This window comes from Eucyclogobius newberryi, unplaced genomic scaffold (assembly GCF_026437365.1).
Source record: "Eucyclogobius newberryi isolate DKJ021-1_F unplaced genomic scaffold, fEucNew1.0.hap1 SCAF_29, whole genome shotgun sequence".
Classification (NCBI taxonomy): Eukaryota; Metazoa; Chordata; class Actinopteri; order Gobiiformes; family Gobiidae; genus Eucyclogobius; species Eucyclogobius newberryi.
Window position 1 is genome coordinate 841209 of NW_027315934.1, and position 27878 is coordinate 869086.

The 27878-nt window shown below is 49.9% G+C and overlaps 3 non-coding genes across 3 annotated transcripts; all 3 read left to right on the forward strand.

Annotated features, from left to right (window-relative positions):
• The first annotated feature begins 1847 nt into the window (after positions 1 to 1847).
• Positions 1848 to 1920, forward strand: trnaf-gaa (transfer RNA phenylalanine (anticodon GAA)). The gene has a single exon. It is a non-coding gene; the product is annotated as a tRNA-Phe (tRNA).
• A 2145-nt stretch (positions 1921 to 4065) lies between these two features.
• trnaf-gaa (transfer RNA phenylalanine (anticodon GAA)) lies at positions 4066 to 4138 on the forward strand. Its single transcript has one exon. It is a non-coding gene; the product is annotated as a tRNA-Phe (tRNA).
• A 2145-nt stretch (positions 4139 to 6283) lies between these two features.
• trnaf-gaa (transfer RNA phenylalanine (anticodon GAA)) lies at positions 6284 to 6356 on the forward strand. Its single transcript has one exon. It is a non-coding gene; the product is annotated as a tRNA-Phe (tRNA).
• Positions 6357 to 27878: the final 21522 nt, after the last annotated feature.

The following is a 27878-nucleotide window of genomic DNA, read 5'->3' on the forward strand; positions in this document are numbered from 1 at the left end:
AATGTCATACTTATTTTCAAAACAGGACATCCTGTAGAAAGGTGTGGTTCAACGGTATAGCGGTTAGCGCTCTGAATCCAGAGTTTTTCTTCATTTCTAATTGCAATTAGAGGGGTAACCCTTTTATGGGTATGTCAAAATTCTCGCCTCTGTGGCGCAATCGGCTAGCGCGTTCTGCTGGTAGGCGAAAAGTTGGTGGTTCGAGCCCACCCAGGGATGACTGCTCACCTTGCCAGAGCAAGCAAGAAATACAATCCCAAAGTAATCACTGTACGTTATTATGTAAGGAAACCAGGAAATCATTACAGCGCTGGGGCTTCCTTGGTCAAAGGGCCTGTTTAGTAAGAAGGAAATGCCTCCTCTTTTGTCTATGAAAAATATTTACAAGGACAGTAAAGCCCACAAGAAGAGCCCTCAAACCCATACCTTTCTCCCTCAAGTTTACTGCTGCTACACTTTGCATTAAGAGAGGGAAAAGTATTGCTGCACATCAAGATTGTTTGCACTGTTTGCACTCCTTGTTTCTCGTTTTTTGGGCAAGGGATGATTGATGTAAAGACTTGTAGCTTTGGATCACCGTTATCCTTCCAAGGAGCAGTCTGCGGTTCCATGGTGTAATGGTTAGCACACTTTGAATCCAGCGATCCGAGTTCAAATCTCAGTGGAACCTTGAGTGCCCCGAGAGTAGCGTTACTCTTTTGAAAAAGTGCAGAAACATGAAGAATCTTTGGGTAAAATCTGTGCTTACCCCCTGAAAGGAGCTAACCAAAGCATACAAACTAAACAAAGCTGTTAAAATCTGGAGCTGGTTTTCTTATGACCAAGCTTATGATTCAACGCCTGGATTACAAAAGGCGTAAACGTTTCACCGCATTGCAACAGAAACTCAAATGAAAAGCATTGACGTTTTGAAGGAATCCTTTGACTTGGAGAGACAGGACTTTTATAGGACTTATTATGAGCAAGAAATGAAACAAAGAAATGACCACTATAATCCTCTGACAGTAATCTTCGTTGAAACCAATCAATCAGAACTTGCGAGGGGAATCATTTCTAAATGATCTCAATGCATTGGTAATCTGGACGACGTTCTGCTAAGTATATTCTAAACCAATGGGAACGAGAAGTGAACCTGGTTTTGTCTGACCAAGAGTGTGGAAATGTAGGAACAGCCCTGAGGAAGACCACAAAATCACATGCCTGAAGGGGAAAAATATGTTTTTTTCACCACACCATGTCAAAGTGCCCATTATTCACAAGGAAATGCTAACTGCTGGAGAACCCAGCAGGCAAACCACTATCAGGTGTTTTGGGGCTGTGCTGTTGCTCAAAAATAATGGACTGAAATTCACAGGGCACTGCAGACTGTTTTTGACTTTGCCATCCCACTCAAATTTAAAACTATGTACTTGGGCCTCAACACTCCTGCCATGGACACAATAAATGGATACCCTTGGAACATACTTTTGGCTGTAGAGAAAAAGGCCATCACAAAGAAATGCTCGACACCAACCACGCCAACGATCAAAGACTTGACTGACATAGTAACAGACATTAGACATTGGATGAATGGAAAACAGTGACATTCAGACTTAATTTGGATAAGCACTAATTTGATCGACTTTGGACCAAGTAGGACCCCTATTTTCATTTAAATGTGATTTTGTTTTTATTTTATGTTTAGTGCTATTTATGTTCTTTTTATTTCGATTTTTGCTCCCTGGTCGTGTCCTGTATTGTTTTATGTTTCTTCGAAAGAAAAGAAAAAAGGACACACAGAACTAGTTCATTTTCTCGCTACGTTATGCCACACGTTTCAATCCCTTGCCTAATTTGTTGAAAAAGTAGCCGAAATAGCTCAGGTGGGAGAGCGTTAGACTGAAGATCTAAAGGTCCCTGGTTCAATCCCGGGTTTCGGCATGTGTACCTGAATGTTAGTCTTTGCTTAAAAATACAATGAATAGGAATGCTGGGTCTATTGGACATTTTGCGAGATCAGGACATAAATGGCCTGGAAAGGATCTATAAAACATAAACAGCAAGCTTTCGTTGGAACATTGTTAGCATGAACATGTTTGGTAACATGTTTGGTTTTGCTGAATGTTGTACCCAAGACCTTCTGCGTGTAGGGCAGATGTGATGACCACCACACAATGAAACCATGAAGCAGAAGTTTGCCTACTTCAATGCTGCTCTCTTTGATATAGCCCAATGATCAAATGTCATACTTATTTTCAAAACAGGACATCCTGTAGAAAGGTGTGGTTCAACGGTATAGCGGTTAGCGCTCTGAATCCAGAGTTTTTCTTCATTTCTAATTGCAATTAGAGGGGTAACCCTTTTATGGGTATGTCAAAATTCTCGCCTCTGTGGCGCAATCGGCTAGCGCGTTCTGCTGGTAGGCGAAAAGTTGGTGGTTCGAGCCCACCCAGGGATGACTGCTCACCTTGCCAGAGCAAGCAAGAAATACAATCCCAAAGTAATCACTGTACGTTATTATGTAAGGAAACCAGGAAATCATTGCAGCGCTGGGGCTTCCTTGGTCAAAGGGCCTGTTTAGTAAGAAGGAAATGCCTCCTCTTTTGTCTATGAAAAATATTTACAAGGACAGTAAAGCCCACAAGAAGAGCCCTCAAACCCATACCTTTCTCCCTCAAGTTTACTGCTGCTACACTTTGCATTAAGAGAGGGAAAAGTATTGCTGCACATCAAGATTGTTTGCACTGTTTGCACTCCTTGTTTCTCGTTTTTTGGGCAAGGGATGATTGATGTAAAGACTTGTAGCTTTGGATCACCGTTATCCTTCCAAGGAGCAGTCTGCGGTTCCATGGTGTAATGGTTAGCACACTTTGAATCCAGCGATCCGAGTTCAAATCTCAGTGGAACCTTGAGTGCCCCGAGAGTAGCGTTACTCTTTTGAAAAAGTGCAGAAACATGAAGAATCTTTGGGTAAAATCTGTGCTTACCCCCTGAAAGGAGCTAACCAAAGCATACAAACTAAACAAAGCTGTTAAAATCTGGAGCTGGTTTTCTTATGACCAAGCTTATGATTCAACGCCTGGATTACAAAAGGCGTAAACGTTTCACCGCATTGCAACAGAAACTCAAATGAAAAGCATTGACGTTTTGAAGGAATCCTTTGACTTGGAGAGACAGGACTTTTATAGGACTTATTATGAGCAAGAAATGAAACAAAGAAATGACCACTATAATCCTCTGACAGTAATCTTCGTTGAAACCAATCAATCAGAACTTGCGAGGGGAATCATTTCTAAATGATCTCAATGCATTGGTAATCTGGACGACGTTCTGCTAAGTATATTCTAAACCAATGGGAACGAGAAGTGAACCTGGTTTTGTCTGACCAAGAGTGTGGAAATGTAGGAACAGCCCTGAGGAAGACCACAAAATCACATGCCTGAAGGGGAAAAATATGTTTTTTTCACCACACCATGTCAAAGTGCCCATTATTCACAAGGAAATGCTAACTGCTGGAGAACCCAGCAGGCAAACCACTATCAGGTGTTTTGGGGCTGTGCTGTTGCTCAAAAATAATGGACTGAAATTCACAGGGCACTGCAGACTGTTTTTGACTTTGCCATCCCACTCAAATTTAAAACTATGTACTTGGGCCTCAACACTCCTGCCATGGACACAATAAATGGATACCCTTGGAACATACTTTTGGCTGTAGAGAAAAAGGCCATCACAAAGAAATGCTCGACACCAACCACGCCAACGATCAAAGACTTGACTGACATAGTAACAGACATTAGACATTGGATGAATGGAAAACAGTGACATTCAGACTTAATTTGGATAAGCACTAATTTGATCGACTTTGGACCAAGTAGGACCCCTATTTTCATTTAAATGTGATTTTGTTTTTATTTTATGTTTAGTGCTATTTATGTTCTTTTTATTTCGATTTTTGCTCCCTGGTCGTGTCCTGTATTGTTTTATGTTTCTTCGAAAGAAAAGAAAAAAGGACACACAGAACTAGTTCATTTTCTCGCTACGTTATGCCACACGTTTCAATCCCTTGCCTAATTTGTTGAAAAAGTAGCCGAAATAGCTCAGGTGGGAGAGCGTTAGACTGAAGATCTAAAGGTCCCTGGTTCAATCCCGGGTTTCGGCATGTGTACCTGAATGTTAGTCTTTGCTTAAAAATACAATGAATAGGAATGCTGGGTCTATTGGACATTTTGCGAGATCAGGACATAAATGGCCTGGAAAGGATCTATAAAACATAAACAGCAAGCTTTCGTTGGAACATTGTTAGCATGAACATGTTTGGTAACATGTTTGGTTTTGCTGAATGTTGTACCCAAGACCTTCTGCGTGTAGGGCAGATGTGATGACCACCACACAATGAAACCATGAAGCAGAAGTTTGCCTACTTCAATGCTGCTCTCTTTGATATAGCCCAATGATCAAATGTCATACTTATTTTCAAAACAGGACATCCTGTAGAAAGGTGTGGTTCAACGGTATAGCGGTTAGCGCTCTGAATCCAGAGTTTTTCTTCATTTCTAATTGCAATTAGAGGGGTAACCCTTTTATGGGTATGTCAAAATTCTCGCCTCTGTGGCGCAATCGGCTAGCGCGTTCTGCTGGTAGGCGAAAAGTTTGTGGTTCGAGCCCACCCAGGGATGACTGCTCACCTTGCCAGAGCAAGCAAGAAATACAATCCCAAAGTAATCACTGTACGTTATTATGTAAGGAAACCAGGAAATCATTGCAGCGCTGGGGCTTCCTTGGTCAAAGGGCCTGTTTAGTAAGAAGGAAATGCCTCCTCTTTTGTCTATGAAAAATATTTACAAGGACAGTAAAGCCCACAAGAAGAGCCCTCAAACCCATACCTTTCTCCCTCAAGTTTACTGCTGCTACACTTTGCATTAAGAGAGGGAAAAGTATTGCTGCACATCAAGATTGTTTGCACTGTTTGCACTCCTTGTTTCTCGTTTTTTGGGCAAGGGATGATTGATGTAAAGACTTGTAGCTTTGGATCACCGTTATCCTTCCAAGGAGCAGTCTGCGGTTCCATGGTGTAATGGTTAGCACACTTTGAATCCAGCGATCCGAGTTCAAATCTCAGTGGAACCTTGAGTGCCCCGAGAGTAGCGTTACTCTTTTGAAAAAGTGCAGAAACATGAAGAATCTTTGGGTAAAATCTGTGCTTACCCCCTGAAAGGAGCTAACCAAAGCATACAAACTAAACAAAGCTGTTAAAATCTGGAGCTGGTTTTCTTATGACCAAGCTTATGATTCAACGCCTGGATTACAAAAGGCGTAAACGTTTCACCGCATTGCAACAGAAACTCAAATGAAAAGCATTGACGTTTTGAAGGAATCCTTTGACTTGGAGAGACAGGACTTTTATAGGACTTATTATGAGCAAGAAATGAAACAAAGAAATGACCACTATAATCCTCTGACAGTAATCTTCGTTGAAACCAATCAATCAGAACTTGCGAGGGGAATCATTTCTAAATGATCTCAATGCATTGGTAATCTGGACGACGTTCTGCTAAGTATATTCTAAACCAATGGGAACGAGAAGTGAACCTGGTTTTGTCTGACCAAGAGTGTGGAAATGTAGGAACAGCCCTGAGGAAGACCACAAAATCACATGCCTGAAGGGGAAAAATATGTTTTTTTCACCACACCATGTCAAAGTGCCCATTATTCACAAGGAAATGCTAACTGCTGGAGAACCCAGCAGGCAAACCACTATCAGGTGTTTTGGGGCTGTGCTGTTGCTCAAAAATAATGGACTGAAATTCACAGGGCACTGCAGACTGTTTTTGACTTTGCCATCCCACTCAAATTTAAAACTATGTACTTGGGCCTCAACACTCCTGCCATGGACACAATAAATGGATACCCTTGGAACATACTTTTGGCTGTAGAGAAAAAGGCCATCACAAAGAAATGCTCGACACCAACCACGCCAACGATCAAAGACTTGACTGACATAGTAACAGACATTAGACATTGGATGAATGGAAAACAGTGACATTCAGACTTAATTTGGATAAGCACTAATTTGATCGACTTTGGACCAAGTAGGACCCCTATTTTCATTTAAATGTGATTTTGTTTTTATTTTATGTTTAGTGCTATTTATGTTCTTTTTATTTCGATTTTTGCTCCCTGGTCGTGTCCTGTATTGTTTTATGTTTCTTCGAAAGAAAAGAAAAAAGGACACACAGAACTAGTTCATTTTCTCGCTACGTTATGCCACACGTTTCACTCCCTTGCCTAATTTGTTGAAAAAGTAGCCGAAATAGCTCAGGTGGGAGAGCGTTAGACTGAAGATCTAAAGGTCCCTGGTTCAATCCCGGGTTTCGGCATGTGTACCTGAATGTTAGTCTTTGCTTAAAAATACAATGAATAGGAATGCTGGGTCTATTGGACATTTTGCGAGATCAGGACATAAATGGCCTGGAAAGGATCTATAAAACATAAACAGCAAGCTTTCGTTGGAACATTGTTAGCATGAACATGTTTGGTAACATGTTTGGTTTTGCTGAATGTTGTACCCAAGACCTTCTGCGTGTAGGGCAGATGTGATGACCACCACACAATGAAACCATGAAGCAGAAGTTTGCCTACTTCAATGCTGCTCTCTTTGATATAGCCCAATGATCAAATGTCATACTTATTTTCAAAACAGGACATCCTGTAGAAAGGTGTGGTTCAACGGTATAGCGGTTAGCGCTCTGAATCCAGAGTTTTTCTTCATTTCTAATTGCAATTAGAGGGGTAACCCTTTTATGGGTATGTCAAGATTCTCGCCTCTGTGGCGCAATCGGCTAGCGCGTTCTGCTGGTAGGCGAAAAGTTGGTGGTTCGAGCCCACCCAGGGATGACTGCTCACCTTGCCAGAGCAAGCAAGAAATACAATCCCAAAGTAATCACTGTACGTTATTATGTAAGGAAACCAGGAAATCATTACAGCGCTGGGGCTTCCTTGGTCAAAGGGCCTGTTTAGTAAGAAGGAAATGCCTCCTCTTTTGTCTATGAAAAATATTTACAAGGACAGTAAAGCCCACAAGAAGAGCCCTCAAACCCATACCTTTCTCCCTCAAGTTTACTGCTGCTACACTTTGCATTAAGAGAGGGAAAAGTATTGCTGCACATCAAGATTGTTTGCACTGTTTGCACTCCTTGTTTCTCGTTTTTTGGGCAAGGGATGATTGATGTAAAGACTTGTAGCTTTGGATCACCGTTATCCTTCCAAGGAGCAGTCTGCGGTTCCATGGTGTAATGGTTAGCACACTTTGAATCCAGCGATCCGAGTTCAAATCTCAGTGGAACCTTGAGTGCCCCGAGAGTAGCGTTACTCTTTTGAAAAAGTGCAGAAACATGAAGAATCTTTGGGTAAAATCTGTGCTTACCCCCTGAAAGGAGCTAACCAAAGCATACAAACTAAACAAAGCTGTTAAAATCTGGAGCTGGTTTTCTTATGACCAAGCTTATGATTCAACGCCTGGATTACAAAAGGCGTAAACGTTTCACCGCATTGCAACAGAAACTCAAATGAAAAGCATTGACGTTTTGAAGGAATCCTTTGACTTGGAGAGACAGGACTTTTATAGGACTTATTATGAGCAAGAAATGAAACAAAGAAATGACCACTATAATCCTCTGACAGTAATCTTCGTTGAAACCAATCAATCAGAACTTGCGAGGGGAATCATTTCTAAATGATCTCAATGCATTGGTAATCTGGACGACGTTCTGCTAAGTATATTCTAAACCAATGGGAACGAGAAGTGAACCTGGTTTTGTCTGACCAAGAGTGTGGAAATGTAAGAACAGCCCTGAGGAAGACCACAAAATCACATGCCTGAAGGGGAAAAATATGTTTTTTTCACCACACCATGTCAAAGTGCCCATTATTCACAAGGAAATGCTAACTGCTGGAGAACCCAGCAGGCAAACCACTATCAGGTGTTTTGGGGCTGTGCTGTTGCTCAAAAATAATGGACTGAAATTCACAGGGCACTGCAGACTGTTTTTGACTTTTCCATCCCACTCAAATTTAAAACTATGTACTTGGGCCTCAACACTCCTGCCATGGACACAATAAATGGATACCCTTGGAACATACTTTTGGCTGTAGAGAAAAAGGCCATCACAAAGAAATGCTCGACACCAACCACGCCAACGATCAAAGACTTGACTGACATAGTAACAGACATTAGACATTGGATGAATGGAAAACAGTGACATTCAGGCATAACCCTTTAGGCGCCAGAGATTATGGATGAAATAAATGTATAAATAAAAAACTTCCTGAGATACAGAGAACTGAAGCCGGGGCACAGCTCTGGGTCGGCAGTGCCCCTGGAGGCCCGTAGAAGCTCCACACTCCAGTTGATTCTTGGATAAAACGGCACCCAGCCGGTCTCGAACTCGCGTGAGGCGGAGCAGGGATCATCCACCCCGCACACGGCCAGACTTTGCCCGGCCAGGGAGCACCTTCTGCGGGTCGGAGGCTCCGGGTCGGAGCCCCTGGAGCCTGGAGCCCTCACCGGGTCCCGAACTCGGCTGCCGGAGGCAGTGCAGTGCCTCATGGATAAAAGGGCACCCAGCCGGTCTCGAACTCGCGTGAGGCGGAGCAGGGATCATCCACCCCGCACACGGCCAGACTTTGCCCGGCCAGGGAGCACCTTCTGCGGGTCGGAGGCTCCGGGTCAGAGCCCCTGGAGCCTGGAGCCCTCACCGGGCCCCGAACTCGGCTGCCGGAGGCAGTGCAGTGCCTCATGGATAAAAGGGCACCCAGCAGGTCTCGAACTCGCGTGAGGCGGAGCAGGGATCATCCACCCCGCACACGGCCAGACTTTGCCCGGCCAGGGAGCACCTTCTGCGGGTCGGAGGCTCCGGGTCGGAGCCCCTGGAGCCTGGAGCCCTCACCAGGCCCCGAACTCGGCTGCCGGAGGCAGTGCAGTGCCTCATGGATAAAAGGGCACCCAGCCGGTCTCGAACTCGCGTGAGGCGGAGCAGGGATCATCCACCCCGCACACGGCCAGACGTGTGCTGCTCGGCTGCCGGAGGCAGTGCAGTGCCTCATGGATAAAAGGGCACCCAGCCGGTCTCGAACTCGCGTGAGGCGGAGCAGGGATCATCCACCCCGCACACGGCCAGACTTTGCCCGGGCAGGGAGAACCTTCTGCGGGTCGGAGGCTCCGGGTCGGAGCCCCTGGAGCCTGGAGCCCTCACCGGGCCCCGAACTCGGCTGCCGGAGGCAGTGCAGTGCCTCATGGATAAAAGGGCACCCAGCCGGTCTCGAACTCGCGTGAGGCGGAGCAGGGATCATCCACCCCGCACACGGCCAGACTTTGCCCGGCCAGGGAGCACCTTCTGCGGGTCGGAGGCTCCGGGTCGGAGCCCCTGGAGCCTGGAGCCCTCACCGGGCCCCGAACTCGGCTGCCGGAGGCAGTGCAGTGCCTCATGGATAAAAGGTCACCCAGCCGGTCTCGAACTCGCGTGAGGCGGAGCAGGGATCATCCACCCCGCACACGGCCAGACTTTGCCCGGCCAGGGAGCACCTTCTGCGGGTCGGAGGCTCCGGGTCGGAGCCCCTGGAGCCTGGAGCCCTCACCGGGCCCCGAACTCGGCTGCCGGAGGCAGTGCAGTGCCTCATGGATAAAAGTGCACCCAGCCGGTCTCGAACTCGCGTGAGGCGGAGCAGGGATCATCCACCCCGCACACGGCCAGACTTTGCCCGGCCAGGGAGCACCTTCTGCGGGTCGGAGGCTCCGGGTCGGAGCCCCTGGAGCCTGGAGCCCTCACCGGGCCCCGAACTCGGCTGCCGGAGGCAGTGCAGTGCCTCATGGATAAAAGGGCACCCAGCCGGTCTCGAACTCGCGTGAGGCGGAGCAGGGATCATCCACCCCGCACACGACCAGACTTTGCCCGGGGAAGGGCCACTCTGGCTGGGCATGGCCCCCACTGAGCACCCCCTGGAACCCCTGGAGCCCCCGGAGCACCTCCAGAGCCACCCCCCACTCCTCCAGACTCTGCCCGGGGAAGGGCCACTCTGGCTGGGCATGGCCTCCGCCGAGCACCCCCTGGAACCCCTCCAGAGCCACCCCCCACTCCTCCAGACTTTGCCCGGGGAAGGGCCACTCTGGCTGGGCATGGCCCCCACTGAGCACCCCCTGGAACCCCTGGAGCCCCCGGAGCTCCTCCAGAACCACCCCCCACTCCTCCAGACTCTGCCCGGGGAAGGGCCACTCTCGCTGGGCATGGCCTCCACTGAGCACCCCCTGGAGCCCCCGGAGCACCTCCAGAGCCACCCCCCACTCCTCCAGACTCACCCCGGGGAAGGGCCACTCTGGCTGGGCATGGCCTCCACTGAGCACCCCCTAGAGCCCCCGGAGCACCTCCAGAGCCACCCCCCACTCTCCCCAGACTATGCCCGGGGAAGGGCCACTCTGGCTGGGCATGGCCTCCGCCGAGCACCCCCTGGAACCCCTGGAGCTCCTCCAGAGCCACCCCCCACTCCTCCAGACTCACCCCGAGGAAGGGCCACTCTGGCTGGGCATGGCCTCCACTGAGCACCCCCTGGAGCCCCCGGAGCACCTCCAGAGCCACCCCCCACTCTCCCCAGACTATGCCCGGGGAAGGGCCACTCTGGCTGGGCATGGCCTCCGCCGAGCACCCCCTGGAACCCCTCCAGAGCCACCCCCCACTCCTCCAGACTTTGCCCGGGGAAGGGCCACTCTGGCTGGGCATGGCCCCCACTGAGCACCCCCTGGAACCCCTGGAGCCCCCGGAGCTCCTCCAGAACCACCCCCCACTCCTCCAGACTCTGCCCGGGGAAGGGCCACTCTCGCTGGGCATGGCCTCCACTGAGCACCCCCTGGAGCCCCCGGAGCACCTCCAGAGCCACCCCCCACTCCTCCAGACTCACCCCGGGGAAGGGCCACTCTGGCTGGGCATGGCCCCCACTGAGCACCCCTGGAACCCCTGGAGCCCCCGGAGCACCTCCAGAGCCACCCCCCACTCTCCCCAGATTCTGCCCGGGGAAGGGCCACTCTGGCTGGGCATGGCCTCCACTGAGCACCGCCTGGAGCCCCCGGAGCACCTCCAGAGCCACCCCCCACTCTCCCCAGACTATGCCCGGGGAAGGGCCACTCTGGCTGGGCATGGCCTCCGCCGAGCACCCCCTGGAACCCCTGGAGCCCCTCCAGAGCCACCCCCCACTCCTCCAGACTCACCCCGGGGAAGGGCCACTCTGGCTGGGCATGGCCCCCACTGAGCACCCCCTGGAACCCCTGGAGCACCTCCAGAGCCACCCCCCACTCTCCCCAGACTATGCTCGGGGAAGGTCCACTCTGGCTGGGCATGGCCTCCGCCGAGCACCCCCCTGGAACCCCTGGAGCCCCTCCAGAGCCACCCCCCACTCTCCCCAGATTCTGCCCGGGAAAGGGCCACTCTGGCTGGGCATGGCCTCCACTGAGCACCCCCTGGAGCCCCCGGAGCACCTCCAGAGCCACCCCCCACTCCTCCAGACTCTGCCCGGGGAAGGGAAGCTCTGGCTGGGCATGGCCTCCACTGAGCACCCCCTGGAGCCCCCGGAGCACCTCCAGAGCCACCCCCCACTCTCCCCAGACTATGCCCGGGGAAGGGCCACTCTGGCTGGGCATGGCCTCCGCCGAGCACCCCCTGGAACCCCTGGAGCCCCTCCAGAGCCACCCCCCACTCCTCCAGACTCACCCCGGGGAAGGGCCACTCTGGCTGGGCATGGCCTCCGCCGAGCACCCCCTGGAACCCCTGGAGCCCCTCCAGAGCCACCCCCCACTCCTCCAGACTCACCCCGGGGAAGGGACACTCTGGCTGGGCATGGCCCCCACTGAGCACCCCCTGGAACCCCTGGAGCCCCCGGAGCACCTCCAGAGCCACCCCCCACTCTCCCCAGATTCTGCCCGGGGAAGGGCCACTCTGGCTGGGCATGGCCTCCACTGAGCACCCCCTGGAGCCCCCAGAGCACCTCCAGAGCCACCCCCCACTCCTCCAGACTCACCCCGGGGAAGGGCCACTCTGGCTGGGCATGGCCCCCACTGAGCACCCACTGGAACCCCTGGAGCCCCCGGAGCACCTCCAGAGCCACCCCCCACTCTCCCCAGATTCTGCCCGGGGAAGGGCCACTCTGGCTGGGCATGGCCTCCGCCGAGCACCCCCTGGAACCCCTGGAGCCCCTCCAGAGCCACCCCGCATTCCCCCAAACTCAGTCTGGGGACGGGCCACTCTTCCCCGGGTTGCAGGCTCTGGGACTCCGGGGATGACCACCGGGGACCAGGCCCTCCCTTCGAACCCGGGGACCCACACTTAAGCACCCCAACACGAGCTACACACCCTTGGTGCAGCCCCCTGGAAGTCCGTGCCTTTGGTACTCTGAGCCACTTTAAAAGATAAAAAGCACCAGGACCCCAAGGCCCTGGCTCCCCTGTCCCCTACACCACACTTTGAGGCAGGGCCCTTGCCCTCCACTGGCTGCCCCCGCGCCCAATGTACTCCATAACCGAAGAAGAGAGGGGGACCCGGAGGCCGGCCTACTAGGGTAACAGGTTTAATTTAGAGCCGGGGCTCTGGACCACAAATGCCAACAACCCCGCAGTGCGCAGGAGCCTTCGAAGCTGGATGAAACCAGAACGGGGCCCTACGATGGCGGTGACCAGCCAGTTGATAGCAAAGTGAGCCCTGGACAGGCGCTGCATTTGACAAACTCAGAGACGAGGAAGGGACCGGAGTCGGACCAAATATATCATCTGGCGCTGTGTCCAGCGTAAGGGTGAGCCAGCGCAAATCAGGACCACAAATGCCAACAACCCCGCAGTGCGCAGGAGCCTTCGAAGCTGGATGAAACCAGAACGGGGCCCTACGATGGCGGTGACCAGCCAGTTGATAGCAAAGTGAGCCCTGGACAGGCGCTGCATTTGACAAACTCAGAGACGAGGAAGGGACCGGAGTCGGACCAAATATATCATCTGGCGCTGTGTCCAGCGTAAGGGTGAGCCAGCGCAAATCAGGACCACAAATGCCAACAACCCCGCAGTGCGCAGGAGCCTTCGAAGCTGGATGAAACCAGAACGGGGCCCTACGATGGCGGTGACCAGCCAGTTGATAGCAAAGTGAGCCCTGGACAGGCGCTGCATTTGACAAACTCAGAGACGAGGAAGGGACCGGAGTCGGACCAAAAATATGCGCCGGCCCTGCCCCCCGCCCCGCGCAGAGCCATCGGACACGTTGAGGCTGAAGGGGACTGGCGCAGAGCCCTTGGGCCCAGGGGCTAAGCGCAGCCATCATCCTTCAAGCCGCGCCTCCTGCTGCGCGGGGGTGAGTGACAATGGGCTCGGACTGTGGTTATCGTCGGACTCGTTGAGGCTGAAGGAGACTGGCGCAGAGCCCCTGTAACAGGGGCTAAGCGCAGCCATCATCCTCCAAGCCGCGCGTCCTTCAGTGCGGGGGTGAGTGACAGTGGGCCTGGACTGTTGTTCCACCGGACGCTTTGAGGCTGAAGGGGACTGGTGCAGAGCCCCTGTGCCAGGGGCTAAGCACAGCCATCATCCTCCAAGCCGCGCGTCCTTCTGCGCAGGGGTGAGTGACAGTGGACCCGGACTGTGTTCCCACCGGACGCGTTGAGGCTGAAGGGGACTGGCTCAGAGCCCCTGGCACAGGGGCTAAGCGCAGCCATCATCCTCCAAGCCGCGCGTCCTTCAGTGCGGGGGTGAGTGACAGTGGGCCTGGACTGTTGTTCCACCGGACGCGTTGAGGCTGAAGGGGACTGGTGCAGAGCCCCTGTGCCAGGGGCTAAGCGCAGCCATCATCCTCCAAGCTGCGCGTCCTTCTGCGCAGGGGTGAGTGACAGTGGACCCGGACTGTGTTCCCACCGGACGCGTTGAGGCTGAAGGGGACTGGCTCAGAGCCCCTGGCACAGGGGCTAAGCACAGCCATCATCCTTCAAGCCGCGCGTCCTTCAGTGCGGGGGTGAGTGACAGAGGGCCTGGACTGTTGTTCCACCGGACGCGTTGAGGCTGAAGGGGACTGGTGCAGAGCCCCTGTGCCAGGGGCCAAGCGCAGCCATCATCCTCCAAGCCGCGCGTCCTTCTGCGCAGGGGTGAGTGACAATGGACCCGGACAGTGTTCCCACCGGACGCGTTGAGGCTGAAGGGGACTGGCTCAGAGCCCCTGGCACAGGGGCTAAGCGCAGCCATCATCCTTCAAGCCGCGCGTCCTTCAGTGCGGGGGTGAGTGACGGTCCCATCTCCGGAGACAAGGGGCCAGGCGCGGGGGAAGCCAGTCAGACTGAAGCCCCGCGCCTGGTGGGACCTCTGTCTCGGCCTCGCTTCCAACGTGTCCGGCGTGAGGTTAGCCGGAGCAAACCACAGCCGCAAAATGTAAACAAACCCGCAGTGCGCAGGAGCCTTCGAAGCTGGATAAAACCAGAACGGGGCCCTACGATGGCGGGTCTTGAGTGCCAATAGACCAAGCTCCTTGTCTGGTATACATAGAACCATGATTTGTACCATTTTCATGGTTGATTCATGGATGATCCCTGCTCCGCCTCACGCGAGTTGGACGGCTGGGTGCCTTTTATCCATGAGGCACTGCACTGCCTCCGGCAGCCGAGTTCGGGGCCCGGTGAGGGCTCCAGGCTCCAGGGGCTCCGACCCGGAGCCTCCGACCCGCAGAAGGTGCTCCCTGGCCGGGCAAAGTCTGGCCGTGTGCGGGGTGGATGGCCCTGGGTCTGGGCGGCGCTAAGATCACGGAGCGGGTCACCTCCGCGTACAGCCCGTGGTCAGCGTGACACCGTGCTCTGCCCCGAGCAATCAGAGCAAACAGGAAGCTTCTGGAAGTTCCCGGGAGTCTGGTAAAATCAAGCCGAAAATAGACCCTCTCATGCCGGGTCTGAGCGGCGCTTAGAGCCCGGAGGAGCGCGGAGCGCGGGGCTATATTCAGAGGCTCCGTGATCCGCCTTACAACCAGCTCTCACCTCCGCGTACAGCCCGTGGTCAGCGTGACAACGTGCTCTGCCCCGAGCAATCAGAGCAAACAGGAAGCTTCTGGAAGTGCCCGGGAGTCTGGTAAAATCAAGCCGAAAATAGACCCTCTCATGCCGGGTCTGAGCGGCGCTTAGAGCCCGGAGGAGCGCGGAGCGCGGGGCTATATTCAGAGGCTCCGTGATCCGCCTTACAACCAGCTCTCACCTCCGCGTACAGCCCGTGGTCAGCGTGACACCGTGCTCTGCCCCGAGCAATCAGAGCAAACAGGAAGCTTCTGGAAGTGCCCGGGAGTCTGGTAAAATCAAGCCGAAAATAGACCCTCTCATGCCGGGTCTGAGCGGCGCTTAGAGCCCGAAGGAGCGCGGAGCGCGGGGCTACATTCAGAGGCTCCGTGATCCGCCTTACAACCAGCTCTCACCTCCGCGTACAGCCCGTGGTCAGCGTGACACCGTGATCTGCCCCGAGCAATCAGAGCAAACAGGAAGCTTCTGGAAGTGCCCGGGAGTCTGGTAAAATCAAGCCGAAAATAGACCCTCTCATGCCGGGTCTGAGCGGCGCTTAGAGCCCGGAGGAGCGCGGAGCGCGGGGCTATATTCAGAGGCTCCGTGATCCGCCTTACAACCAGCTCTCACCTCCGCGTACAGCCCGTGGTCAGCGTGACACCGTGCTCTGCCCCGAGCAATCAGAGCAAACAGGAAGCTTCTGGAAGTGCCCGGGAGTCTGGTAAAATCAAGCCGAAAATAGACCCTCTCATGCCGGGTCTGAGCGGCGCTTAGAGCCCGAAGGAGCGCGGAGCGCGGGGCTACATTCAGAGGCTCCGTGATCCGCCTTACAACCAGCTCTCACCTCCGCGTACAGCCCGTGGTCAGCGTGACAACGTGCTCTGCCCCGAGCAATCAGAGCAAACAGGAAGCTTCTGGAAGTGCCCGGGAGTCTGGTAAAATCAAGCCGAAAATAGACCCTCTCATGCAGGGTCTGAGCGGCGCTTAGAGCCCGGAGGAGCGCGGAGCGCGGGGCTCCATTCAGAGGCTCCGTGATCCGACGCTCACCTCCGCACCTCCGAACCATGACTTGACATTACGGCTGTGAAGGAGCCTTGGAAGCTGGATAAAACCAGAACGGGGCCCATCGATCGCGGTTCTCGTGTGCCCGTCAAACGAGCTCCTTGCCCGGTAGCCGCACAACCAGGAAATGTACCTGTTTCGATTGCGAAAAACGTCATTCTCAAAAACCGCCCGCCCCTCCCTCCCAGCATTAGCATTTTGCACATTCCGCGTGAGAGCTGCGTAAGAATTTCTCGGGAGCAGCGTGATTTAGCCCGGGAATCTTGAGCTGAACGCTTATTCCCACGAGCCCAAAAAACGACTAAGTCCAACGGTATATAGTGTACTATTGCCGAAAAACGACAGAGTCGCTCGGGTATAGTGTACTATTGCCGAAAAATGACAGAGTCTTTTCAGGTATAGTGTACTATTTCGGTTTTTACTCTAAGTCCCTCAGGGGCATATGGTGCTATACTCTGATGGTCAGATCACCTCCAGGCCCCAGGGGAGTGCTTTTCTGGGGGCAAACAGTGCACTGATGATGGGGGATTATTTCATTTTGCTCATTTTGGTGTTTTTTCACATTTTAACCCATTTTCACCCCTTTTGCTCACAACTTCATACTACGGCCCGGAAAAACGACAGAGTCCCTCGGGTATAGTGTACTATTGCCGAAAAACGACAGAGTCTTTTCAGGCATAGTGTACTATTTCGTTTTTTACTCTAAGTCCCTCAGGGGCATATGGTGCTATACTCTGATGGTCAGATCACCTCCAGGCCCCAGGGGAGTGCTTTTCTGGGGGCAAACAGTGCACTGATGATGGGGGATTATTTCATTTTGCTCATTTTGGTGTTTTTTCACATTTTAACCCATTTTCACCCCTTTTGCTCACAACTTCATACTACGGCCCGGAAAAACGACAGAGTCCCTCGGGTATAGTGTACTATTGCCGAAAAACGACAGAGTCTTATCAGGCATAGTGTACTATTTCGGTTTTTACTCTAAGTCCCTCAGGGGCATATGGTGCTATACTCTGATGGTCAGATCACCTCCAGGCCCCAGGGGAGTGCTTTTCTGGGGGCAAACAGTGCACTGATGATGGGGGATTATTTCATTTTGCTCATTTTGGTGTTTTTTCACATTTTAACCCATTTTCACCCCTTTTGCTCACAACTTCATACTACGGCCCGGAAAAACGACAGAGTCCCTCGGGTATAGTGTACTATTGCCGAAAAACGACAGAGTCTTTTCAGGCATAGTGTACTATTTCGGTTTTTACTCTAAGTCCCTCAGGGGCATATGGTGCTATACTCTGATGGTCAGATCACCTCCAGGCCCCAGGGGAGTGCTTTTCTGGGGGCAAACAGTGCACTGATGATGGGGGATTATTTCATTTTGCTCATTTTGGTGTTTTTTCACATTTTAACCCATTTTCACCCCTTTTGCTCACAACTTCATACTACGGCCCGGAAAAACGACAGAGTCGCTCGGGTATAGTGTACTATTGCCGAAAAACGACAGAGTCCCTCGGGTATAGTGTACTATCTCGTTTTTTACTCTAAGTCCCTCAGGGGCATATGGTGCTATACTCTGATGGTCAGATCACCTCCAGGCCCCAGGGGAGTGCTTTTCTGGGGGCAAACAGTGCACTGATGATGGGGGATTATTTCATTTTGCTCATTTTGGTGTTTTTTCACATTTTAACCCATTTTCACCCCTTTTGCTCACAACTTCATACTACGGCCCGGAAAAACGACAGAGTCCCTCGGGTATAGTGTACTATTGCCGAAAAACGACAGAGTCTTTTCAGGCATAGTGTACTATTTCGGTTTTTACTCTAAGTCCCTCAGGGGCATATGGTGCTATACTCTGATGGTCAGATCACCTCCAGGCCCCAGGGGAGTGCTTTTCTGGGGGCAAACAGTGCACTGATGATGGGGGATTATTTCATTTTGCTCATTTTGGTGTTTTTTCACATTTTAACCCATTTTCACCCCTTTTGCTCACAACTTCATACTACGGCCCGGAAAAACGACAGAGTCGCTCGGGTATAGTGTACTATTGCCGAAAAACGACAGAGTCCCTCGGGTATAGTGTACTATTTCGTTTTTTACTCTAAGTCCCTCAGGGGCATATGGTGCTATACTCTGATGGTCAGATCACCTCCAGGCCCCAGGGGAGTGCTTTTCTGGGGGCAAACAGTGCACTGATGATGGGGGATTATTTCATTTTGCTCATTTTGGTGTTTTTTCACATTTTAACCCATTTTCACCCCTTTTGCTCACAACTTCATACTACGGCCCGGAAAAACGACAGAGTCCCTCGGGTATAGTGTACTATTGCCGAAAAACGACAGAGTCTTTTCAGGCATAGTGTACTATTTCGGTTTTTACTCTAAGTCCCTCAGGGGCATATGGTGCTATACTCTGATGGTCAGATCACCTCCAGGCCCCAGGGGAGTGCTTTTCTGGGGGCAAACAGTGCACTGATGATGGGGGATTATTTCATTTTGCTCATTTTGGTGTTTTTTCACATTTTAACCCATTTTCACCCCTTTTGCTCACAACTTCATACTACGGCCCGGAAAAACGACAGAGTCCCTCGGGTATAGTGTACTATTGCCGAAAAACGACAGAGTCTTTTCAGGCATAGTGTACTATTTCGGTTTTTACTCTAAGTCCCTCAGGGGCATATGGTGCTATACTCTGATGGTCAGATCACCTCCAGGCCCCAGGGGAGTGCTTTTCTGGGGGCAAACAGTGCACTGATGATGGGGGATTATTTCATTTTGCTCATTTTGGTGTTTTTTCACATTTTAACCCATTTTCACCCCTTTTGCTCACAACTTCATACTACGGCCCGGAAAAACGACAGAGTCCCTCGGGTATAGTGTACTATTGCCGAAAAACGACAAAGTCTTTTCAGGCATAGTGTACTATTTCGGTTTTTACTCTAAGTCCCTCAGGGGCATATGGTGCTATACTCTGATGGTCAGATCACCTCCAGGCCCCAGGGGAGTGCTTTTCTGGGGGCAAACAGTGCACTGATGATGGGGGATTATTTCATTTTGCTCATTTTGGTGTTTTTTCACATTTTAACCCATTTTCACCCCTTTTGCTCACAACTTCATACTACGGCCCGGAAAAACGACAGAGTCCCTCGGGTATAGTGTACTATTGCCGAAAAACGACAGAGTCTTTTCAGGCATAGTGTACTATTTCGGTTTTTACTCTAAGTCCCTCAGGGGCATATGGTGCTATACTCTGATGGTCAGATCACCTCCAGGCCCCAGGGGAGTGCTTTTCTGGGGGCAAACAGTGCACTGATGATGGGGGATTATTTCATTTTGCTCATTTTGGTGTTTTTTCACATTTTAACCCATTTTCACCCCTTTTGCTCACAACTTCATACTACGGCCCGGAAAAACGACAGAGTCGCTCGGGTATAGTGTACTATTGCCGAAAAACGACAGAGTCCCTCGGGTATAGTGTACTATTTCGTTTTTTACTCTAAGTCCCTCAGGGGCATATGGTGCTATACTCTGATGGTCAGATCACCTCCAGGCCCCAGGGGAGTGCTTTTCTGGGGGCAAACAGTGCACTGATGATGGGGGATTATTTCATTTTGCTCATTTTGGTGTTTTTTCACATTTTAACCCATTTTCACCCCTTTTGCTCACAACTTCATACTACGGCCCGGAAAAACGACAGAGTCCCTCGGGTATAGTGTACTATTGCCGAAAAACGACAGAGTCTTTTCAGGCATAGTGTACTATTTCGGTTTTTACTCTAAGTCCCTCAGGGGCATATGGTGCTATACTCTGATGGTCAGATCACCTCCAGGCCCCAGGGGAGTGCTTTTCTGGGGGCAAACAGTGCACTGATGATGGGGGATTATTTCATTTTGCTCATTTTGGTGTTTTTTCACATTTTAACCCATTTTCACCCCTTTTGCTCACAACTTCATACTACGGCCCGGAAAAACGACAGAGTCGCTCGGGTATAGTGTACTATTGCCGAAAAACGACAGAGTCCCTCGGGTATAGTGTACTATTTCGTTTTTTACTCTAAGTCCCTCAGGGGCATATGGTGCTATACTCTGATGGTCAGATCACCTCCAGGCCCCAGGGGAGTGCTTTTCTGGGGGCAAACAGTGCACTGATGATGGGGGATTATTTCATTTTGCTCATTTTGGTGTTTTTTCACATTTTAACCCATTTTCACCCCTTTTGCTCACAACTTCATACTACGGTCCGGAAAAACGACAGAGTCCCTCGGGTATAGTGTACTATTGCCGAAAAACGACAGAGTCTTTTCAGGCATAGTGTACTATTTCGGTTTTTACTCTAAGTCCCTCAGGGGCATATGGTGCTATACTCTGATGGTCAGATCACCTCCAGGCCCCAGGGGAGTGCTTTTCTGGGGGCAAACAGTGCACTGATGATGGGGGATTATTTCATTTTGCTCATTTTGGTGTTTTTTCACATTTTAACCCATTTTCACCCCTTTTGCTCACAACTTCATACTACGGCCCGGAAAAACGACAGAGTCCCTCGGGTATAGTGTACTATTGCCGAAAAACGACAGAGTCCCTCGGGTATAGTGTACTATTTCGGTTTTTACTCTAAGTCCCTCAGGGGCATATGGTGCTATACTCTGATCGTCAGATCACCTCCAGGCCCCAGGGGAGTGCTTTTCTGGGGGCAAACAGTGCACTGATGATGGGGGATTATTTCATTTTGCTCATTTTGGTGTTTTTTCACATTTTAACCCATTTTCACCCCTTTTGCTCACAACTTCATACTACGGCCCGGAAAAACGACAGAGTCCCTCGGGTATAGTGTACTATTGCCGAAAAACGACAGAGTCCCTCGGGTATAGTGTACTATTTCGGTTTTTACTCTAAGTCCCTCAGGGGCATATGGTGCTATACTCTGATGGTCAGATCACCTCCAGGCCCCAGGGGAGTGCTTTTCTGGGGGCAAACAGTGCACTGATGATGGGGGATTATTTCATTTTGCTCATTTTGGTGTTTTTTCACATTTTAACCCATTTTCACCCCTTTTGCTCACAACTTCATACTACGGCCCGGAAAAACGACAGAGTCCCTCGGGTATAGTGTACTATTGCCGAAAAACGACAGAGTCTTTTCAGGCATAGTGTACTATTTCGGTTTTTACTCTAAGTCCCTCAGGGGCATATGGTGCTATACTCTGATGGTCAGATCACCTCCAGGCCCCAGGGGAGTGCTTTTCTGGGGGCAAACAGTGCACTGATGATGGGGGATTATTTCATTTTGCTCATTTTGGTGTTTTTTCACATTTTAACCCATTTTCACCCCTTTTGCTCACAACTTCATACTACGGCCCGGAAAAACGACAGAGTCGCTCGGGTATAGTGTACTATTGCCGAAAAACGACAGAGTCCCTCGGGTATAGTGTACTATTTCGTTTTTTACTCTAAGTCCCTCAGGGGCATATGGTGCTATACTCTGATGGTCAGATCACCTCCAGGCCCCAGGGGAGTGCTTTTCTGGGGGCAAACAGTGCACTGATGATGGGGGATTATTTCATTTTGCTCATTTTGGTGTTTTTTCACATTTTAACCCATTTTCACCCCTTTTGCTCACAACTTCATACTACGGCCCGGAAAAACGACAGAGTCCCTCGGGTATAGTGTACTATTGCCGAAAAACGACAGAGTCTTTTCAGGCATAGTGTACTATTTCGGTTTTTACTCTAAGTCCCTCAGGGGCATATGGTGCTATACTCTGATGGTCAGATCACCTCCAGGCCCCAGGGGAGTGCTTTTCTGGGGGCAAACAGTGCACTGATGATGGGGGATTATTTCATTTTGCTCATTTTGGTGTTTTTTCACATTTTAACCCATTTTCACCCCTTTTGCTCACAACTTCATACTACGGCCCGGAAAAACGACAGAGTCGCTCGGGTATAGTGTACTATTGCCGAAAAACGACAGAGTCCCTCGGGTATAGTGTACTATTTCGTTTTTTACTCTAAGTCCCTCAGGGGCATATGGTGCTATACTCTGATGGTCAGATCACCTCCAGGCCCCAGGGGAGTGCTTTTCTGGGGGCAAACAGTGCACTGATGATGGGGGATTATTTCATTTTGCTCATTTTGGTGTTTTTTCACATTTTAACCCATTTTCACCCCTTTTGCTCACAACTTCATACTACGGCCCGGAAAAACGACAGAGTCCCTCGGGTATAGTGTACTATTGCCGAAAAACGACAGAGTCTTTTCAGGCATAGTGTACTATTTCGGTTTTTACTCTAAGTCCCTCAGGGGCATATGGTGCTATACTCTGATGGTCAGATCACCTCCAGGCCCCAGGGGAGTGCTTTTCTGGGGGCAAACAGTGCACTGATGATGGGGGATTATTTCATTTTGCTCATTTTGGTGTTTTTTCACATTTTAACCCATTTTCACCCCTTTTGCTCACAACTTCATACTACGGCCCGGAAAAACGACAGAGTCGCTCGGGTATAGTGTACTATTGCCGAAAAACGACAGAGTCCCTCGGGTATAGTGTACTATTTCGTTTTTTACTCTAAGTCCCTCAGGGGCATATGGTGCTATACTCTGATGGTCAGATCACCTCCAGGCCCCAGGGGAGTGCTTTTCTGGGGGCAAACAGTGCACTGATGATGGGGGATTATTTCATTTTGCTCATTTTGGTGTTTTTTCACATTTTAACCCATTTTCACCCCTTTTGCTCACAACTTCATACTACGGCCCGGAAAAACGACAGAGTCCCTCGGGTATAGTGTACTATTGCCGAAAAACGACAGAGTCTTTTCAGGCATAGTGTACTATTTCGGTTTTTACTCTAAGTCCCTCAGGGGCATATGGTGCTATACTCTGATGGTCAGATCACCTCCAGGCCCCAGGGGAGTGCTTTTCTGGGGGCAAACAGTGCACTGATGATGGGGGATTATTTCATTTTGCTCATTTTGGTGTTTTTTCACATTTTAACCCATTTTCACCCCTTTTGCTCACAACTTCATACTACGGCCCGGAAAAACGACAGAGTCGCTCGGGTATAGTGTACTATTGCCGAAAAACGACAGAGTCCCTCGGGTATAGTGTACTATTTCGTTTTTTACTCTAAGTCCCTCAGGGGCATATGGTGCTATACTCTGATGGTCAGATCACCTCCAGGCCCCAGGGGAGTGCTTTTCTGGGGGCAAACAGTGCACTGATGATGGGGGATTATTTCATTTTGCTCATTTTGGTGTTTTTTCACATTTTAACCCATTTTCACCCCTTTTGCTCACAACTTCATACTACGGTCCGGAAAAACGACAGAGTCCCTCGGGTATAGTGTACTATTGCCGAAAAACGACAGAGTCTTTTCAGGCATAGTGTACTATTTCGGTTTTTACTCTAAGTCCCTCAGGGGCATATGGTGCTATACTCTGATGGTCAGATCACCTCCAGGCCCCAGGGGAGTGCTTTTCTGGGGGCAAACAGTGCACTGATGATGGGGGATTATTTCATTTTGCTCATTTTGGTGTTTTTTCACATTTTAACCCATTTTCACCCCTTTTGCTCACAACTTCATACTACGGCCCGGAAAAACGACAGAGTCGCTCGGGTATAGTGTACTATTGCCGAAAAACGACAGAGTCCCTCGGGTATAGTGTACTATTTCGTTTTTTACTCTAAGTCCCTCAGGGGCATATGGTGCTATACTCTGATGGTCAGATCACCTCCAGGCCCCAGGGGAGTGCTTTTCTGGGGGCAAACAGTGCACTGATGATGGGGGATTATTTCATTTTGCTCATTTTGGTGTTTTTTCACATTTTAACCCATTTTCACCCCTTTTGCTCACAACTTCATACTACGGTCCGGAAAAACGACAGAGTCCCTCGGGTATAGTGTACTATTGCCGAAAAACGACAGAGTCTTTTCAGGCATAGTGTACTATTTCGGTTTTTACTCTAAGTCCCTCAGGGGCATATGGTGCTATACTCTGATGGTCAGATCACCTCCAGGCCCCAGGGGAGTGCTTTTCTGGGGGCAAACAGTGCACTGATGATGGGGGATTATTTCATTTTGCTCATTTTGGTGTTTTTTCACATTTTAACCCATTTTCACCCCTTTTGCTCACAACTTCATACTACGGCCCGGAAAAACGACAGAGTCCCTCGGGTATAGTGTACTATTGCCGAAAAACGACAGAGTCCCTCGGGTATAGTGTACTATTTCGGTTTTTACTCTAAGTCCCTCAGGGGCATATGGTGCTATACTCTGATCGTCAGATCACCTCCAGGCCCCAGGGGAGTGCTTTTCTGGGGGCAAACAGTGCACTGATGATGGGGGATTATTTCATTTTGCTCATTTTGGTGTTTTTTCACATTTTAACCCATTTTCACCCCTTTTGCTCACAACTTCATACTACGGCCCGGAAAAACGACAGAGTCCCTCGGGTATAGTGTACTATTGCCGAAAAACGACAGAGTCCCTCGGGTATAGTGTACTATTTCGGTTTTTACTCTAAGTCCCTCAGGGGCATATGGTGCTATACTCTGATGGTCAGATCACCTCCAGGCCCCAGGGGAGTGCTTTTCTGGGGGCAAACAGTGCACTGATGATGGGGGATTATTTCATTTTGCTCATTTTGGTGTTTTTTCACATTTTAACCCATTTTCACCCCTTTTGCTCACAACTTCATACTACGGCCCGGAAAAACGACAGAGTCCCTCGGGTATAGTGTACTATTGCCGAAAAACGACAGAGTCTTTTCAGGCATAGTGTACTATTTCGGTTTTTACTCTAAGTCCCTCAGGGGCATATGGTGCTATACTCTGATGGTCAGATCACCTCCAGGCCCCAGGGGAGTGCTTTTCTGGGGGCAAACAGTGCACTGATGATGGGGGATTATTTCATTTTGCTCATTTTGGTGTTTTTTCACATTTTAACCCATTTTCACCCCTTTTGCTCACAACTTCATACTACGGCCCGGAAAAACGACAGAGTCCCTCGGGTATAGTGTACTATTGCCGAAAAACGACAGAGTCCCTCGGGTATAGTGTACTATTGCCGAAAAACGACAGAGTCCCTCGGGTATAGTGTACTATTGCCGAAAAACGACAGAGTCCCTCGGGTATAGTGTACTATTGCCGAAAAACGACAGAGTCCCTCGGGTATAGTGTACTATTGCCGAAAAACGACAGAGTCCCTCGGGTATAGTGTACTATTGCCGAAAAACGACAGAGTCCCTCGGGTATAGTGTACTATTGGCTGGAAGCTCGGTTTTTTTTCTAAGTCCAGCAGGGGTATATGGTACTATATTCTGGTGGTCAGATCACCTCCAGGCCCCAGGGGAGTGCTTTTCTGGGGGCAAACTGTGCACTGATGATGGGGGATTATTTCATTTTGCTCATTTTGGTGTTTTTTCACATTTTAACCCATTTTCACCCCTTTTGCTCACATCTTCAAACTCGGGCCCTGATTACAAGTTCTGACCAAATGATGACAAACACGGTATTTATTATGTATTTTTTTTTTCATTTTTTTATTTTTCCAACTTATACATCCATCATTGGTGCCAGGCAGGTTGTGGAGAAAGCAGTGAAGAAAGGAGAGAGCCATCACAGAAAAGATGTCCATCCAGGGTCAAGGTACCCTGCACTTTTACATATCCAAATGACAGCATTTAAAGTTTTTTAGCGTATGGTATCTCTCTTTGCATGGAACCGCACAGAGGCCAACGCCACACTGACGGCACCTGTACTTTGTTTGCCGCCTGCCTTTGGTACGAGAGCGGTCAGAGCACACGGCGCAGTCTGGACGTCCCTCTGCTTGACAAAGCCAATGACGCTCTGTGAGTCTCTGTGGCATTTCACCCTCCGGTCTTGAGCGCCTTTCTTGTTTTTTGGAGTGATCAGCCAGTAATGCATCAATAATGTTCTGAATGTAAACCTTTAAAGGTTTGTGTGGGCCTGGAGTGGATTTGGTGTATATGATGTGTGAGTTGACAATACTTATGCTTATAATGGCATTGAATATGCGATGATACCATTTCCGGGACCTGTGTGGAAAGAGGTATGTCTTCATCCTCTGGTCAGCAGTGTCCACTCCACCCATGTAGGCGTTGTACTGGTCGACACATACAGGTCTTTTGATGTCACGGAAGCCAGTGTCATCTGTCTTGGATCGGATCCTCCTCTGAACACAATCATTTCCATGGACTGTGGACAACATGGTGAGACGTTTAGTATCGTGCCAAGCACAAGCCAGGAGTTTTCCCTTTCTGCAAAAAACTGGGTCATCTCCTTTTTTCAGCTGTAAGACACTTTTACCAAGGCATTTTGGCATCCCCAACCTGGTAATCCTTACCGTCCCACACAGTCCAGTTTCCAAATCTGCTAATTCATTTGCAATTACAGGCGAGGTATAGTAACTGTCCATGTAAATCTCGTGTCCTTTGCCCGTAAAGGGAGAAACCAACTCACGGACAACTGCGTGTGTTGCACTGATGTTGCTTGCATTATTTTTGTACTGTCCAGTGTGCATTGACCAGCGCAAAACATACCCTGAACAGCTTTCACTCAGGGCATACACTCTATAGCCATATTTGTCAGGTTTATTCGGAGAGTAACATTTTAGTGAAGATCTCCCCTTGAAAGCTATTGTCATTTCATCTAAAGAAAGCTCCTTGATTGGACTGTAAACTGCTGCAAATTTGGGAATAATCAAATCTATTATTGGGCGGACTTTGAACAGTTTATCATGCCCGGGCTCGCCTGTTCTCACATAATCATTATTGTTGACAAAATGAAAGAACGAAAGAATGATTTCAAATCTGTTTCTTGACATTACATTTCCAAATCCAGGCGTTTGTGTAAGCCAAAATGTTCCCCAGTAATCCTCGATTTCAGGTTTCTCAACAAGGCCCATGGAGAGATGCAAAGCGAAGAAAGCTTTCATTTCGGTGACTGATACATCATACCACTCAAGAAATCTTGAATGTGGCTTCAGAATCATAGGTGCCATACACTGATGTGCATATCTATTTGTCTCATCAGTAATGAAAGTCCAAAACTGATCGGTCAGAAAGAGTGACAGAATATCAAATGGATTAGCATCCGTCAGATCCATCTCTCCTGTGTAGCCAACTGGGTCTTCAAAAGGTTTGATCCATGCCTCAAATACCTCGACCTCTCTCAGCATGTCCCAGCTCTCATCCACCGGGCAAGTTTTACTGCAGCCACTGGTTCCACTGGTTCCTCGCCTCCGTCTGTCCTTTGCACCTGTCCGTTGTTTCGAAGTCCCTTCATCTCCACTTGGAAATCCATAGTCACTCTCGGGGAGATAATTTCCTTCAGAGTCAGAATCTGCTGTAAATTGCATGCCACGTGTACTTCCTCCAGCCATTTTTTTCCTTACCGGATCTGCCCTGGATCATACCTGGCTAATAAAGGGAAGTTGCACCGAACCGACCAATGACTGAAGTGATTCATTTTCTACTATTATTTCATTAATTTCCTTGTACGGTAAAGTTGCATTTCTGCGACTTTGGCGCTTAAAGGGTTAGTTTGGATAAGCACTAATTTGATCGACTTTGGACCAAGTAGGACCCCTATTTTCATTTAAATGTGATTTTGTTTTTATTTTATGTTCAGTGCTATTTATGTTCTTTTTATTTCGATTTTTGCTCCCTGGTCGTGTCCTGTATTGTTTTATGTTTCATCGAAAGAAAAGAAAAAAGGACACACAGAACTAGTTCATTTTCTCGCTACGTTATGCCACACGTTTCGCTCCCTTGCCTAATTTGCTGAAAAAGTA